We start from the raw sequence: 17,086 nt of genomic DNA, 5'->3' as shown, positions 1-17,086 counted from the left end.
AAAAAAAAAAAAAAAAAAAAAAAAAAAAAACCTCTCAAGGTACAAGGAGCCAAATGTTACTGTTACCAATTTCTTCCATATTAATTCTGATGAGCTTTTTGAGGAAATGTTCAGTCTCATTGAGATACCAAATATATTTCCCAGGTCCAGATAAGCCTCTAAGAATCAGCCTCAAACATTTTTAAATAAAAATAAAACTTAAAACAATTTCACTCATTCTATGGTTTAAAGAGCTGCAAATAATAGGCAAAGCTTTGAAGATGTGCTGAGACATTAACAATGAGCAATCCACTTCTCTCTTCTGCAAACATGCAGAACTACAAGAATGAAAGGGAAAGAAAGAATGCCTTGAATGTTTGACATTCCACAAGCCTAAGGAGTCTGTGAATGTAGCCTTCTCCGAAACAGTTTTTCATCCTTCAAGCTGAAGCCACCTGTCCAGGTGAGTGAAGCTAATACCCACCCGACTTCACTTAGACAACAGTATGACTAGTGTTTTAGAATTTTCTGATTGTGACTACTCTGTTTCATAAGTTTTGTTCAAATTCATCACTAACTTAAGAGGAAAATGTAAGTTCCTATAACTGTCATTTCCCAACCACTAATTAAGTTATTTGACTTGAAGCACAACTTGCAATAATGCTCTGTAAGCATTTCTTTAGCCCCATCATCCAAAGGGGATGCTTTCATCTCATTTATTTCATCTTATCTCACTTTTGACATGACCCTGTGCTCAGATTAGAAAAACAAACGAACCAAGTGGCAACAGCATTAGCAGTGAAAAACAACATTATCCAGAGTTGTGAAGCTGACTTGATCTTATAAAAGTATTGCTTTTATAAGATACTGTTGTTTTCAAAAGGAAACCAGAAAAGAAATATCGATGATTAGAAATAACATTTTTTTCTATAAGTTTGTTCTTTGTCACACCAAATAAATAGGTGTCACAAAACAGAATAAAAAACCAATGATGGGTCAAAGTTAAAGAAATGGATAGATGGCTGGGTGCAGCTCATGCCTGTAATCCCAGCATTTTGGGAGGTGAATACAGGAGGTTCACTTGAACCCAGGAGTTCAAGATCAGTCTCAGCAACATGGCAACACTCCCTCTCTCAAAAATAAAGATTAGCTAGTCATGGTGGTATGCACTTATAGTCCCAGCTACTCAGGAGGCTGGGGTGGGAGGATCACCTGAGTCCAGGAGGTTGAGGCCGCAGTGAGCCGTGTTCACACCGCTGTATTCTAGTCTGGGCAAGAGAGCAAGATTCTGTCTGAAAAAGAAAAAAAATGGACAGAACATAATACTTCACTTTATATTCCAAATGAATTCAGGACTGGAATTGGGGGCCAAATTCAAATCTATTTATGGTTTCATGAATCTTTCCTATGTGGGTATCGCAAAAGTGATTTCATCTGTCCGTCACCAGTTGTATGAAAAATATCAGCTGTACCCTGCAATGACCTAAAATCAAACTGAAACTCCAGCGATGGACAGGCAGGACCATACACTATTAATTCAATAAATGTTCTTAGGTAAATAAGACACAGAGCCAACAACAACAGAAATTACATGGGGCAGGAGGTGGGGTGGGGTGGATCTAGACATATAAACAGATGCTCACAACAGTGTGGCTGGTCTCTGATGGGGAGGGTCAGATGCTGTGGAGGCAAGAGAATTGGGAAGTGTGCTTTAACTACCTGAAGAGAGGGAGGAGCCTACAACAGTGAAGATGCATGCTGGTAAGGCTCTGGTGGAGGAACGGAAAGAAAGTCAGCATGGCTGCAGCCAAACAGCTCAGGCTTTATCCTAAGAGCTCCAGGTAATCCCTAAAGGGTCTTAAGCAGGGAAGAAGTATAAACAGATACAGGTCTAGGAAAGATTACTTTGGCTGACCATAGAGACATAAGACGACAAAGGAGTGCTTAGAGGGACTCCAGGAAAAGAAGAGATGGAAGCCCACATCAGGGAAATGGAGAAAACTGGAAAAGGAGAAGCAAGAAGATTCTGCAACTGGCTAAATTGGACAGGGGGCACTGGATAAGCAGAAAGGCAGAGCCAAGGATCACAGGCAGACACTGAGCTTCAGTGTCTGCCTGTAATCCTCACTACAGCAGAGTACAGCAGGCCTCAAGGCTGAGAAGTCCTACTCTGGACATTTTGTTCCAGGTACCTGTGGGATATTAAAGTGGGCAGGTCCCAACAGATGGATTTAGAAATCTGAAGCTCAAGAAAGGTCTGGATTCGAGATTTGGAAATTTGGCATGAAATCACTGGGGAAAAAGCAAGTGGAATAAGAAGAGCAGAGTATCTTGAGCAGAACTCTAAGAAACTCAACAGCAAAGGGACAAGGAGTACCCCCTAGAAGGGACTGTGAAGGAAGAGGTAGAGCAGGAGGTAAACCAGGAGAGCAGAGTGTCAGAGGCCTGGGGACTTGAGCATCACAGGCAAGAGGGACGCTAGTGTTGAATGCTGCTGAAACACCAAACAAGGGAAGGGTTGAGAAACTTCCATTGGGTATAACAAGGAGAATTACCAGCGACCTTAACAAGAACAGTTTCATGGAGGTTGTAGGTGGATGAAGCCAGATTACAGCAGGTTGAGGCATATTTGAAAGGAGAAGGAAACCATGAGTATAAACAACTTGTTCAAGAAATTTCACTCAGAAGGAAAAAAGAGAAATCAGGTAGTAATCATAGAATGAGACAGAGTTGCAGGACATTTTCTGTTAACCTTTTAATGTAAACATTGTTAGAGACTTGAACATGTTTAAGCTAATGGGAAGAAGCCATTAAAAAGATCAAAGAGGAGAGGACATAACAACTCAATGAGGTTCTTAAGAAAGTAGCAGGGAACGGGATCTGAAGCAGAAGTGCAAGAGATGGGCTGGGCGTGGGGGCTCATGCCTGTAATGGTAGTACTTTGGGAGGCCAAGGCAGGTGGATCACTTGAGGTCAGGAGTTCGAGACCAGCAAGGCCAACAAGGTGAAACCCCTTCTCTACTAAAAATACAAAAATTAGCTGGGTGTGGTGGTGGGTACCTGTAATCTCAGATACTCTGGAGGCTGAGGCAAGGGGAATCCCCTGAACCTGGGAGACAGAGGTTGCCCAGGTTCACACCATTGAGCCAAGATCACACCATTGCACTCCAGCCTGGGCAACAGGAACGCAACCCCATCTCAAAAAAACAAAAAGAAGTAGTGCAAGAGAAACTGTAGAAGGGGCAAGTCTTCCCTTTCTTCCCTCCACAAGAGGAGGAGGAAAGGATGAATATGAATGAAAGCCAGTTTAAAGGTTAGGAAGCCAGATGCTGGAGGCATACTCATTCTCTCATTCTCATTCTCTCTCTCTCTCCACTAGACTGCATTTTACATGCCCACCAGCAATGTACAACAGTGCTGCTTTCTCCAATATTTACTGTATGTCTTTTGTATTATACTCATCCTAATGGATGGGAGGTGGTATCTCGTTGTGGTTTTGATTGGCATTTGGGGACATTCTCTTCTGAGGTCACCTATTTTTCCCTGTGAAGAAAGAGGTAGGCTTTTTGTTGAGAGTAAGAGGGGAGGTGGCAATAAAAAGTGGAGTGGAGGCCAAGTGCGGTTGCTCATGCCTGTAATCCCAACACTTTTGGAGGTGGGAGAATTGCTTGAGGCTAGAAGTTCAAGACCAGCCTGGGCAACATAGGGAGACCCTGTCTCTACAAAACATAAAAAAATTAGCTGAATGTGGTGGTGCACACCTGTGGACCCAGCTACTTGGGAGTGCGGAGGATGACTTGAGCCTGGGAGGTTGAGCTATGATCACACGCCACTGTACTCCAGTACTCCGGCATGGGGGCGACAAAGTAAGACCCTGCCTAAAAAAAAAAAAAAAAGGAGGGAGTGGAGCAATTGGGGAAAAAAGTGGAGAAGTCTGAAGCAGTCACTGAGGAGGATGGGAAAGAGAGCTGAGCAAAGAAACCTAGCAGGATAGTAAGACTGAGCCCAGAGAAAACTAGAGACCAGTCTAAGTCTCCTGTGAGCTTTTCTACCCCAGGAAAGAGGTGTGCTTTTTCATGTTTTTTAAAATCTGATCTAACACATAATTGATTTATATAATTATTTCATTAACTGATCTCCTCTTCTAAGTCAATTCTGGCTAAATTCAGACAATACTCACCATACCCCTCTTGTGCATTCTTAAGGATGTACATAATATATAATCTTTTTTTTTTTGAGATACAGTCTCACTCTGCTGCCCAGGCTGGAGTGTAGTGGCACAATCTCGGCTTGCTGCAATCTCCGTCTCCCCAGCTCAAACAATTCTCATGCCTCAGCCTCCTGAGTAGCTGGGATTACAGGCACCTGCTGCCAGGCTCAGCTAATTTTTGTAATTTTGTAGAAATGGGGTTTCGCCATGTTGGCCAATCTGGTCTCGAACTCCTGGCCTCATGTAATCTGCCCGCCTCAACCTCCCAAAGTGCTGGGATTACAGGTGTAAGCCACCACACCTGGCCAATATGTAATATTTTTAACTTTTTTAAAAACCAGAGAATATTTTGAAATGTGTTCTAATGCCCTGCCTGGACTCTAGACTCTGTAAGGCCCCAGCTTTCTTTCCTGTGCATAACTTATTGTTTGATGTAGTGCACACAGAAGGAATATCATCATCATCATAAAGGTCTTTCACTTTGCTTCACAGTTTCATCTACCCCACAATGACCAGCAGGAAAAGAAGAATACTGTTTCAGACTTCCCAGCTCCCATATATTAGGTGGAGCCACGTTCTCGCTGCAGCATACAGGCACTCTTTAATTTTAAAATTTTCAAAGAATTTTTTTTAAAGCTGCAAGCTTGACAGCTTTGGATTTTTATGGCCATTTGTTTTCTGAAGTTCACAGAATTTTATCATTTAGATCACACACATAAAAAATCACTTGCAAAAACTCTCTTTAAAGATTAATATGCTTACTCTTCAAGAAAAGCAGTAGAAGAAAAAGAATTCGTCTAGACTATTAATAAATAGACTGGTATTCACACAACGGATTAAATGGATTAAAATCCATCCCACAGATGAACTGTTATATTAATAGAATCTAAATATAGTTACATCCTCGACCCTGAAAGCAGTTTACAGGGGTGAAATTCACCCAGTGCTCACCTGAAATGACTAAAGTTTAAAGCACCTATAAACTGCCCTCAGGGTTCAATCATTTTTCCATTGCTTCCCGCATTATACAGTTTGACGTTTTAATATTAGCCCACAGTATACACCAGTTTCAGAAACTCAGTTTTTGTCCTCTAAGGGTTTTAATCCTCCCAAAAAAAGAATAGGGCAAAGGCAAAGAAGATCATGAATCTGGTTTTCTAAAAGCATTATTACAAGATTGCTTTGTAAGATTGTAATCCCCAGCTGCAGAGAGTTCCGCAGATGGCTTGGAAGTGTCTCATATGCAAATAAATTAAAAAACAAAAGAGCACTTATGAGAGCAGAACAGAGCGTGCTCGATAGTCACCTTAAACAGCAGGTAGGTACTTTCATCAGAGACAGGACTAAGGGGAACGTCATTCACTCAGCTCACCGCACGCCTGGATAAAGGTCCCCACCAACAGGATCCCCGCTTTTGTGGATTCCGGGTCGTGGGGGAAAGAGAAACGATAAATAATACGGTTTGTGACAGCACTACCGTCAGGAGGCGAAGGAGAGATGCTAAGATCTTGGAAAGGGCAGAATGAGGATGACGGCACCCACAGCAGTGAGCCTTCAGCTACAAGCAAAATCGAGTTCATGCAGCTCCAAAAAAATAAATAAATAAAAGAGGGAGCAGGGAAAACTTTCCGTCGCCTCTGCCCACCCTTCCCTCCTCCTCGCAGGAGAGCACATTAGCTGAGGTGCTGGCGGGGCCGGGCCGGGGACCCCATCCCTCGCCCGGGACGCAGCGCCTGCGGGGCCGGCCGGGGAGCCGGAGCTAGGGAGGCGGAAGGTGGCGGGGTAACGGGGCACACCCGGCCCGGCCTGCGGAGAAGGGAAGCAGGGGAAGGGCCGGGGGAAAGCGGCCTACGCGAGCTCGACCCCGCGCCCAGACGCTACCTGCGGGGCCAGCTGCTGCCGCGCCGTCCCGCGGGACCGCAGGGATCTCCAAAGCTCCAGCGGGCGCAGAAGCGCGAGAGAGCCGCGGTGCCCACCGGCGGCAAAGGGGAGGAGCGCCCGGGCGCGGGACTCGCCGGGTCACGTGGCCCCGGTCGCCTCACGTGACCCGGCTCAGCGCGCGCCCGGGACGCCACCCAGCCCGGCAGCCCGCTCGGCCCGGGCCCCGGCCCCGGCCGAACCTAGACCCCGACTTCTCCACAAGCCGATTGGCCGTCTGAGGCCCGCCCCGAGGCCCTGCCACCGGAGAGTCCCGGTGAAACTCGGTGGCTGCTGCCGGGACTCACAGGCTTTTGTCTCGAAGGAACCAGGAACGCGCGAGGTGCGGGCTCGTGCTGTGCTCCCTGGGATGGCTTGGCTGTGGGGAGGGTCGGCCTCCCACCCCTAAAGGCCTAAGACGGAAAAGCGACCGAGAAATTTAGCTCCTTGCCCACTTTAGGGCGCACCTGGCCCCGGGCACCACCCAGGTGGTGCTGCCTGGGGCTGAAGACCGCGGAGCTGAGACGCGTTTGTTTCACCTGGAGACGCGCCTCTCCCTCCCCGCCCCCACCTCCTGATTGAAAGCACCTAAGGCAGGCCAGGGGCTAGGGAAGGCGGCAGCTGGACAAAGTTAAGAAGGAAGGAGGAGATGAGGCACAGGTCCTGGTATTGGAAGGAGGGCAGAGGTACCTCAGAAGCAGGCCATCGAGGTTGGAAGGGACCCATGAGGGCATCTGATCCAACCCGATTCCTGTTACCAGTGAGTAAACTGAGGCTGGGAGTCGGACTGCTACGAGACGCTCCAGCCTATCACCTATTAAGATCATAGTCACCTTTATAAAATACCGTACAGCTCTCGGAGAACTCCCAGTTGGCGCTGCAGGATAAAATCCAAACTTGCTGGCACAGCATTCCAGGCACTCTTGTTCAAACGTACCTTTCCCATTTGAGCTTCTAGGAATAAACAGAAAAACATTTCATTTTCTAAATAGCACCAGACAGCTTCACTTTTGGTAACGAGTTCACACTGAGGTCTCGGGGTAACTAGGGGAAGGACAGCGGAGGGTGGGGAGTTGGGGAGGGATAACATGGGAAGAAAGGCAGCAAACCACACTGCCATATATGTACCTATGCAACAATCCTGCATGTTCTTCACAGGTACCCCAAAACCTAAAACGCAAAATATTTTTGTTTTAATTTAAATAAATAATTTTTTTTTAAAGCCCTATTCTCTCCCATCTCTTGCCACTTCCTCAACATTGCTGGAGACTCTGGCTACGAAGAAGTTCTGTTTTCCTTGACTATCCAACTTTCTATGGATTATTTACTTTTTCCCTAAGTTTCTTTACTCCTTTTCGCTTTGTTCATTCTTTTGTCTCTATCTAAAATGTCCTGAATCACCACCTCCCCCACTTAAAGAAAACCAGAGCTAGGCAGTAGCTAAAATTGTAAAGGATGTTATTAAACTAATGCAATAAGAGAATTGAGCTCAGTTCTGTATCTATTCTGAGGTCTCCCCGCTGTTGCACTAGTTCCTAAATAAAATGTTTTTACCACTTCAACTACTGCTTGGCTCTGGTTTTCTTTAACAGCCTCCAAAGTACACATCAGTTTCCTACTCATCTTTCAAAATCCAGGTCAAATACTGCCTACTCTTGGCTTCCCTGCATCCTCTTCCCTGATTTTTTTTAGCAATTGAAGTTCATTCAGACAGTGTCAGCTGCAACTTCCTCCCTGATATCCAGAATACTATATATATTCTGATACACCTCACATTGTACAGAAAAAGACTGCACATTTCCTGTAAGAGGTGAATTATCTATTGCTGTCTTCTCCCCTAGATTATAAACTCTTTGAAACAGGACTCTGCTGGGTTTAGAACAGTGCCTGGGATGTGATAGACCCTTAATATGCACTGAATGAAGTGGCTTGTCCAAAGTAGTGACAGTTCAGTGAATTTACTAGAAGAGGCCTATTTAGCTCAAAGAAACTGTAATCAGTTTCTTTTGGATGCAACCTGATCAAAAGAACTTCTGTAAAACATGTTTGAGAGAAAAGCGAGGGCATGGGGTATGAGTCATCAAATATGTCCCAAGCGCTCACTGCTTATGCGTCAGATGCCATACCTGGAGCATCTTGGAAGATAAAAGCTGAATGAGACATGATTGCTGATAAGGAATGTGTAGTCTGGTTCATTATTCCAGTACAGGGTGAAAAATATCATGATACAAGGCACTAAGTGAACACAAACCAGGGACCACAAATCAGGGAGTCAGGGAGAAACTTCGTGGGAAAGCCAATTTGGAGGACAGGAAGTAGACAAGAAGAGAGGAAGAAACATTCCAGAGAGGGCAGTGTTCAAAGGTGGTGAGGCATGAAACAGTACTATTTGTTTAGTAAAAAAAACAAGTAGGTAGGTGCAGTGGCTCACACCTGTAATCCCAGCAGTTTGGGAGGCCAAGGCAGGCAGATCACTTGAGGCTAAGAGTTCAACACCAGCTTGACCAACTTGGCAAAACCCTGTCTCTACTAAAAATACAAAAATTAGCCAGCTGTGGTGGTGCATGCCTGTAATCCCAGCTACCCAGGAGGCTGAGGCACAAAAATCACTCGAACCCAGGAGGCAGAGGTTGTAGTGAGCAAAGATTGCAGCGCTGCACTCCAGCCTGGGTGACAGAGTGAGACTCTGTCTCAAAAAACAAAAACAAGTAACCCTATATTGATGCCTTGATGACTTCATTTACCTCTACGATGAAGGAAACCTAATTAGGTTAATTTTAATATACTTGAAAGAATGACACATTTACTGGTATAGGTGTAATTTACTGTATTGAATAACTTTCTGTCAGGCAGTTCATAGGATCTGCATCTAAAATTGGCATAGGCCAGGTGCAGTGGCTCACGCCTGTAATCCCAACACTTTGGGAGGCTAAGGCAGGTGGATCGCTTGAGCCCAGAAGTTCGAGACCAGCCTGTGCAACATAGCAAGACCATGTCCCTATAAATAAATAAGAATAAAACTGGCCTGGACTAGCATGAGGTGATTTTTAACCTTTTTATTCAGCCTCAAAAGCTTTCTATGATTATTATCTAAAAATAGCAAAATTACTTGTTCCAAAGAAGATGATGACTTTTTTTTGAGACAGGGTATTGCTCTGTCACTCAAGCTGTGCATGGCATGATCATAACTCACTGCAGCTTTAACCTCCATGGGCTAAAGTGATCTTCCCACCTTAGCCTCCTGAGCAGTTGGGACCACAGTTTAGTGCCACCAGGCTGGGCTAATTTGTATTTTCTGTAGAGACAGGGTTTGCCATGTTCTCCAGGCTGGTCTCGAACTCCTGAGCTCAAGCAGTCTGCCCACCTTGGCCTCCCAATGTGCTAGGATCATAGGTGTGAGCCACCACACCTGGCCCCAAAGATTAATTTAGAGTACTCTAAACTCTCCCTACAGGGCAAAATAATTCAATGTACAGGTAACACTTTAAGATAGAAACTAGCTTCACCTCCTGCATATGGAAGGGGAAAAGCATTCCTCTTAATGCTAATGCATGATTATGCTGGGAAAATTACCTGTCAAGAACCTAATAAAATATTGCAAGATTTGTCTGGGCATGGTGGCTCACACCAATAATGGGAGGCCGAGACAGGCAGATCACTTGAGGTCAGGAGTTTGATACCAGCCTGGCCAACTTGGTGAAACCCTATCCCCACAAAAATACAAAAATTAGCTGGGTGTGGTGACAGGCATCTGTAATCCCAGGTACTCAGGAGGCTGAGGTGGGAGAATTGCTTGAACCTGGGAAGCAGAGTTTGCAGTGAGTCGAGATCACACCATTGCACTCCATCCAGCCTGGGCAACAGAGTAAGACTCCATTTCAAAAATTTAATTAAAAATTTAAAAATTAATAAAATTGTTTCCTTGTCCTTTAGCAGGCAAAATAGCTTGTTGTGTGTGTGTGTGTGTGCATGCGTGTGTGTGTTTTGTTTTTTGACACAGGGTCTTGCTCTGTCACCCAGGCTAGAGTGCTGTGTCATGATCTCGGCTCACTGCAACCTCCACCTCCTGGGCTTGAGCAATCTTCCCACCTCAGCTTCCCAAGTAGGACTACAGATGCACACTACCACACCTGGCTACTTTTGTTTATTGTTTGTAGACACAGGATCTCACTGTTTTGCCCAGGCTGGTAGTGAACTCCTTAACACAAGTGATCCTCCTGCCTCACCATCCCAAAGTGCTGGGATTATAGGCGTGAGCCACTGCACCCAGCCCAAGAGAGCTTCTTAATTATAGAACTTCTTCACGGTCCATGTCAGCTGACAGTGAAATGTATAATTTTTATTCATCAGCAGTCGTCCTTGTTCCACCTGCATTTAGCTGTGGTAGCACTGTGCTTTTTAGGAGGCCACCACCTTCTAGTGGGAGATATGTAGTCTCTAGTGAGACATAGAAGTTCTGACTGCAATTGACTATGAAGCAAGGCTGATCCTCTGAATGTTAATATGCATCTTGAAGACTTCTTAGAGTGACCCCAGGATGACAATTGAGGTAGTAAGAATATTCTCAGATGGGGCTTGACTCACTCATTTGGAATATTAAAGTTTAAGTTACCTGGGACAAACTCGATGACACTATGAGGAAACAACCAGAGAAATACATAACGGCGGACAACAACCCTTCCAGCCTTGGTTTCTTCAAAAAGTTAAATTTAGGGGGAAGGCCAGGCATTGGCGGCTCATGCCTGTAATCCTAACACTTTGGGAGGCCAAGATGGGCAGATCACTTGAGGTCAGGAGTTTGAAACCAGCCTAGCCAACATGGTGAAACCCCACCTCTACTAAAAATGTTTTTAAAAATTAGCCAGGTGTGGTGGTGGGCACCTGTAAACCCAGCTACTTGGGAGGCTGAGGCAGTAGAATCACTTGAACCCAGGAGACGGAGATTGCAGTGAGCTGAGATGGCGCCATTGCACTCCAGCCCGGGCAACACGAGCGCAACTCCATCTCAAAAAAATTAGAATTAAAAAAAAATGTGGGAGGAAAAAAAGAGGGAGACTGTTCTAGATTAAAAGAGCCTAAAGAGGTAGGAGCTGCCGCTGCGCTCAGAGCTTGCAGGCCCCGCATCGCCGTCGCCACAGCTGCCCAGCAAGACGCGTCCCCGCCAGCTGCCCCAGGCAGTGTTCCTGCTGCGGCCTCGCGGCGATGGCCACCAAGATCGACAGAGTATAACCCGGTGCGCGACAGCGGCTCGGCCGTTATCTGGGTGATTTTTGAATATGACGGTTCCACCATCATCCCCGGCGAGCAGGGAGCGGAGTACCAGCACTTCATCCAGCGGTGCACAGATGCCTTCGTGTGCTTCACCACCTGGCATGCCATGAGCAAGAGATCTAAGTTCGCCCTCCTCACATGGCTCGGTGAGAGTATCAGCGGGTTGCAGCGCGCCAAAACTGGGACGGACAAGACCCTGGTGAAGGAGGTCGTACAGAATTTTGCTAAGGAGTTTGTGATCAGTGATCGGAAGGAGCCGGAGGAAGATATATTTCACCAAGAGAGAGCTGAAGAAGGTGGGCGGAGCAAATTACGAGGCTCAGACCGAGTAACCCCAGACCACCACCACCACCCCGCCCCCCGCCGCCCCTTGTCAAAGTCATCTGCCTGCTCCCCAGGGGGAGGGGACCGCTGGCCTCAGCTACCAGCCCACCAGCCCACCAGCCCACGAGAGAGAAAAGAAGCCATGAGAAGCAGCACCCGCCATCCTGTGTCAGCAGCCCCCACCTTCCTGCTTCCCTTACAACCCTGCTGTGTCCCATCTTGTGATGCTCACGGAACCTCTTTCTTTGTTCTTCTTTTTCTTTTCTCCCCTTCTTTTTTGTTCTAAAGAAAAATCATTCTGATGCAAGGTCCTGCCTGCCAGCAGAGCCGAGGTGCCTCCTGCAGTGACCCCTTTTCCTGGCATTTCTCTAACATGCAACAAGGTCTTCCTAGTGGGATCTGCATGACTTCATGTTGCTTCCTGAGCCCGGGGCCTGTTTTGCCATCAAAGTTTTCTTGGGCCCCTTTTCCTGTATACCACTGAGGGGCAGCTGGGCCAGGAGCTGCGCCTGGTGCCTGCAGCCTTCATAAGCACACACATCCATTCCCTACTCAGGCCCATACCTCCTGGAATCTGCCCCAGGCTCCCTCAGCCCCCCTGCATCCAGTAGCCTAAGCTGCAGGTCCAGCAGAGGCAGGATTGCTCCGTGGTGAGGTTAGGTCTGGCTCAGACTGAATAAGAAGAAATAGAATTTGCCTTAAAACTTGCCTGGCAGTGGCTTTGCTGCATGGTCTGAAACCACCTGTTCCCGCCCTCTTGACCAAAATTTCCTTGTGACACAGAGAAGGGCAACGATCTGACCCCAGAGTTAATAGAGGGAGTATTTCAGGGTTTACTTCAAGAGCTCCCAAAGCGATGAGGATGTTAGGGAGAGAGCCCCAGGGTGAGGACTGGAAATTTAAGGAGAGCTGGGAATGGATCCCTTAGGTTCAGGAAAGTTCTGTGCAAGCTTCGAGGATGGCTCGGGCTGGAGGGCTGCTCCCATTGCGTGCTAGCTGTGAGCTGAGCAAAGCCCTGAGCTCATGGTACCCTGAAAGCCTGCAGCTTCAACCCTAGGCCTGCACCACACATTCAAAAGGATCAATTTGTTTTGTTTTTAAGAAAGATGAGATTGGCTTGGTTCTTCATAAGCACATTTTATATAGCTCTTTTTCTTTTTTTCCTTGCTCATTTTGTTTTGGGGAAGAAATCTGTACTGTGTTGGGATTGTGAAGAACATCTCTGCACTCAAACAGTTTACAGAAATAAATATTTCTTGTAAAAAAAAATTTAAAAAAATATAAGAGACTAAAGAAACACGATATTTAAATACAGTGTATGAACCTTGGATAGAATCCTGGTTCCAATTTTATTTTTTAAGAGATGGTGTCTCTGTCCCCCAGGCTGGAGTGCAATGGCACCATCACAGCCCACTGCAGCCTCAAACTCCAGGGCTCAAGAGATCCTCCCGCCTTGACCTCCTAAAGTGCTGAGATTACAGGTGTGAGTCACCATGCCCAGACCCTTGGTTCCAATTTTTTTAAGCTATAAATGATATTTTGTAGAGAATCAGAAATTTAATATGGACTGGATATTAGATAGTATTAGGGGATTACTGGTGTTTTTGGTTTTGGTTTTTGTTTTTTTGTGAGATGGAGTCTCGCTCTGCCACCAGGCTGGAGTGCAGGGGCACATTCTTGACTCACTGCAACCTCCATATCCCGGGTTCAAGTGATTCTCCTGCCTCAGCCTCTCGAGTAGCTGGAACTACAGACGCACACCACCACGCACCACGCCCAGCTAATTTTTGTATTTTTAGTAGAGACAGGGTTTCACCATGTTGACCAGGATGCTCTCAGTCTCTTGACCTTGTGATCTGCCCGCCTCGGTCTCCCAAAGTGCTGGGGTTACAGGCATGAGCCACCGAATCCAGTCTACTGTTATTTTTTTAGATGTGGTAATAGTAATATTATAAATATCCTGGCTGGGCATGATGGCTTATGCCTGGAATCCCAGCCCTTTGGGAGGCTGAGGCAGGAGGATTGCTTGAGCTCAGGAGTCAGAGACCAGCATGGGCAACATGGCGAAAACCCATCTCTACCAAAAATTAGCCAGGTAAGATGGCACATGGCTGTGGTCCCAGCTACTTGGGAGGCTGTGGTGGGAGGATTGCTTGGGTCCGGGAGGTCAAAGCTGCAGTGAGCTCTGATCGCACTACTGTACTCCAGCCTGGGAAACAGAGCAAGACCTTGTCTTAAAAAAAAAAAAAAGAAAGAAAGAGTGTCCCTATTTTTATGAGCTGTATACCAGAATAATTAAGGACAGAGTATAATGAGGTCTACAAACGGTTTACACAAAAAGTTAACACTGTACATATCCATGTCCATAAAGAAAGAAAATATGGCAAAATGTTTGCAATTGTTAAATCTAAGATCTATTCTTTATACGCTTATTTAAACTTTGAAATTTTCTTCTTTTTTTTTTTTTTTGAGTCTCACTCTTGCCCAGGTTGGACTGCAGTGGCATGATCTTGGCTCACTGCAACCTCCACCTCTGAGGTTCAAGAGTCTGTCATGCCTCAGCCTTCCCAATAGCTAGGATTACAGATGCACGCCATCATGCCTTGCTAATTTTTGTATTTTTAGTACAGACAGCGTTTCACCATGCTGGCCAGGCTGGTCTTGAACTCCTGACCTCAAGTGATCCATCCGCCTTGGCCTCCCAAAGTGCTGGGATTACAGACATGAGCCACCACACCTGGCTAAACTTTGAAATTTTCATAGCAAAATATTGTAAGGTGGGATGAGATGTGCCCTTTATATTTCAAACTAAGAAAGCAGGATATTTCAGTAATTTATTCATAAAAATCTTTTGAATGCCTGCCATGTACTAGGCACTGTAATAAGCTCTGAGTGTACCTTGGTGATTAAAATAGTAATGTTTCCTTTCATAAATGTTATGCCGCATTACCCAATCTCTCCTTTAAGAATGAAGGATTTATTCCTCCAGCTTTTGGGAAGCTTGTATGCTGACAGCCTTCTTCAGTGATTGCCTTGTTAAAGAAAACTGCCTTATTCAAGATCCACCCACCTTCCAGAGGCAGCCTGCAACACATGACTGTTCAATGTGGGACTGTTAAAACCTGATCCACCGTGGCTCATGCCTGTAATCCCAGCACTTTGGGAGGCCAAGGTGGGGGATCAACTGATTCCAAGAGTTCAAGACCAGCCTGGCCAACATGGTGAAACCCCATCTCTACTAAAAATACGAAAAATGACCTGGGTGTAGTGGCTCGCTCCTGTAATCCCAGCTACTCAGGAGATTGAGGCAGGAAAATCACTTGAACCCAGGAGGCAGAGGTTGCAGGGAGCCAAGATCGTGCCATTGCACTCCAGCCTGGGTGACAGAGCAAGACTCCATCTCAGAAAAAAAAAGTCCTTCTCACCTCCTCAGAGAACATCTCTGAAGAGTCTTTCCAGCTTTAGAACTCCCCATAATGTTGGCTGAGGCCTGGTTGTGACTATACTATAGCCTACTTTCTCTTTCTGTCAATTTTGCTTCCGTCTTCTTCCCCATAGGTCCCAAGAACATCTACCATTGAAGAGGCGTTAAATAACCAACTGGAATGACTCAGCCAGTTGATGTCAGCCAGCTTTTTCATCAGCCACCCTAGTCCTGGCACAATGGATTCATAAACAGAGGAGACATGGAAGCAAAGGAGGCTATCCATGGGCCCAACCACATGATGTCCCACTTACCAATGGTAATCTAGCTAGTGTCACAGCCATATAATCACCCTGACACCAGTAGAAACCATTGCTGAAACCCAATACAACAATATCCCTTGAAGATACCAACCAGCCACTTAGTGGCAGGTTGACCATATTGAACTCTTTCCATAATGAAAGGGGCAGCCATTCATTTTCAACAGGAATAGGCAGGTATTCTGTGTGTGGGTTTGCCTTTCCTGCCTGTAGAGTCTCATCTGACATGACCATCCAAGGACTTATGCTGTATTTAATCCACCAGTGTGGCATTCCATATACCATTGCAGCAGACCAAAGGACCTACTTTACAGCAAGAGACATATAGCGGTGTGCACGTAACCATGGAATCCACTGGAACTATCATATGGCACACCACACAAGCTACTGGCCTCATAAGCAATGGAACAGCCTATTGAAAGCTTGGCTAAAGTGCCAGCTTGGAAGTGATACCCTGTGAGGATAAAGCACTACCCTTGGAATGCATTTTCACTGTTGGTGGGAGTGTAAATTAGTTCAACCACTGTGAAAGACAAGTGTGGCGATTCCTCAAGGATCTAGATTTGACTCAGCAATCCCATTAACTGGGTGTACACCCAAAGGATTATAAGTCATTCTACTATAAAGACACATGCAGACTTATGTTTACTGCAGGACTATTTACAATAACAAAGACTCGGAACCAACCCAAATGCTCATCAATGATAGACAATGGATGAAGAAAATGTGGCACATATACACCATGGATGGAATAATATGTAGCTATAAAAAATAATGAGTTCATGTCCTTTGCAGGGACATGAATGAAGCTACAAGCCATCATTCTCAGCAAACTAAGACAGGAACAGAAAACCAAACAACACATGTTCTCACTCATAAGTGGGAGTTGAACAATGAGAACACATGGACACAGGGAGAAGGATATCACACACTGGGGCTTGTCCAGGGTTGGGGGGCAAAGGGAGGGAGAGCATTCGGACAAATATCAAACACATTCAGGGCTTAAAACCTAGATGACAGGTTGATAGGTGCAGCAAACCACCATGGCACATGTTTACCTATGTAACAAACCTGCAAATTCTGCACATGTATCCCAGAACTTATAGTAAAATTAAAAAAAAAAATTTTTTTTTAAGTACTAACCTCCAGGATGCAGTAATGCCTGAAGTCAATCACCATTATATAGTTCTGTATCCCCAAGAGAATACCTGGGAGAGGAATCCATGGTGTGGGAGCAGCGGTGTCCCCACTTGCTAGCAGTCCCAGTGGCCCACTTGAAGAATTTGTGTTTTCATTCCCACAAATGCGGCACACAGGGTCAAAGGTCTTGGTTCCAAAAGGGGAAACATTTCCACCAGGGAACACAGCAAGAGTCTTCACTGAACTTTAAGCTACATGATCATCCAGGCCAAGGACCAGCAGGCAAGGAAAGGATTCCTGGTTGGGGTGATTGACTCTTACCATCAAGAGGCAGTCCAGCTGTTGTTACACAATGGAGGCAGGAGGCATATGTTTGATACCCAGATCATCCACCTGGACAGCGGTTAGTACCACCTTGCACAATTTTGAAGGCAAATGGACAAGTGCAGCAGCTACAGCCTGAGAAGGTATGGCAAACAGGAACCAGAATGCCTCCATTTT

General features: G+C 45.9%; 1 protein-coding gene across 8 annotated transcripts in view; it reads right to left on the bottom strand.

Annotated features, from left to right (window-relative positions):
- The window catches only part of RCBTB1 (RCC1 and BTB domain containing protein 1), a 146,415-nt gene that overhangs the window by 45,429 nt on the left and 83,900 nt on the right, over positions 1-17,086 (bottom strand). For 3 of the 8 annotated variants that reach the window (XM_032294589.1, XM_032294588.1, XM_032294595.1), the window contains exons 1-2: positions 6,071-6,228; positions 1,192-1,271 (exon numbers count right to left, since the gene is read on the bottom strand). The exons of 1 other annotated variant lie outside the window; for it this stretch is intronic. The gene's annotated coding sequence lies outside the window, so the exon portion shown is untranslated. Of the gene's footprint in view, positions 1-1,191; positions 1,272-6,070; positions 6,229-17,086 lie in introns of those variants that run through there. 4 more of the 8 variants (XM_032294592.1, XM_032294597.1, XM_032294596.1 and 1 more) reach the window with 3 other exon arrangements.

This window comes from Sapajus apella, unplaced genomic scaffold (genome assembly GCF_009761245.1).
Source record: "Sapajus apella isolate SASKATOON/1434 unplaced genomic scaffold, GSC_monkey_1.0 scaffold32, whole genome shotgun sequence".
Taxonomy (NCBI): domain Eukaryota; kingdom Metazoa; phylum Chordata; class Mammalia; order Primates; family Cebidae; genus Sapajus; species Sapajus apella.
This window is presented reverse-complemented; position numbering and strand designations above follow the sequence as displayed.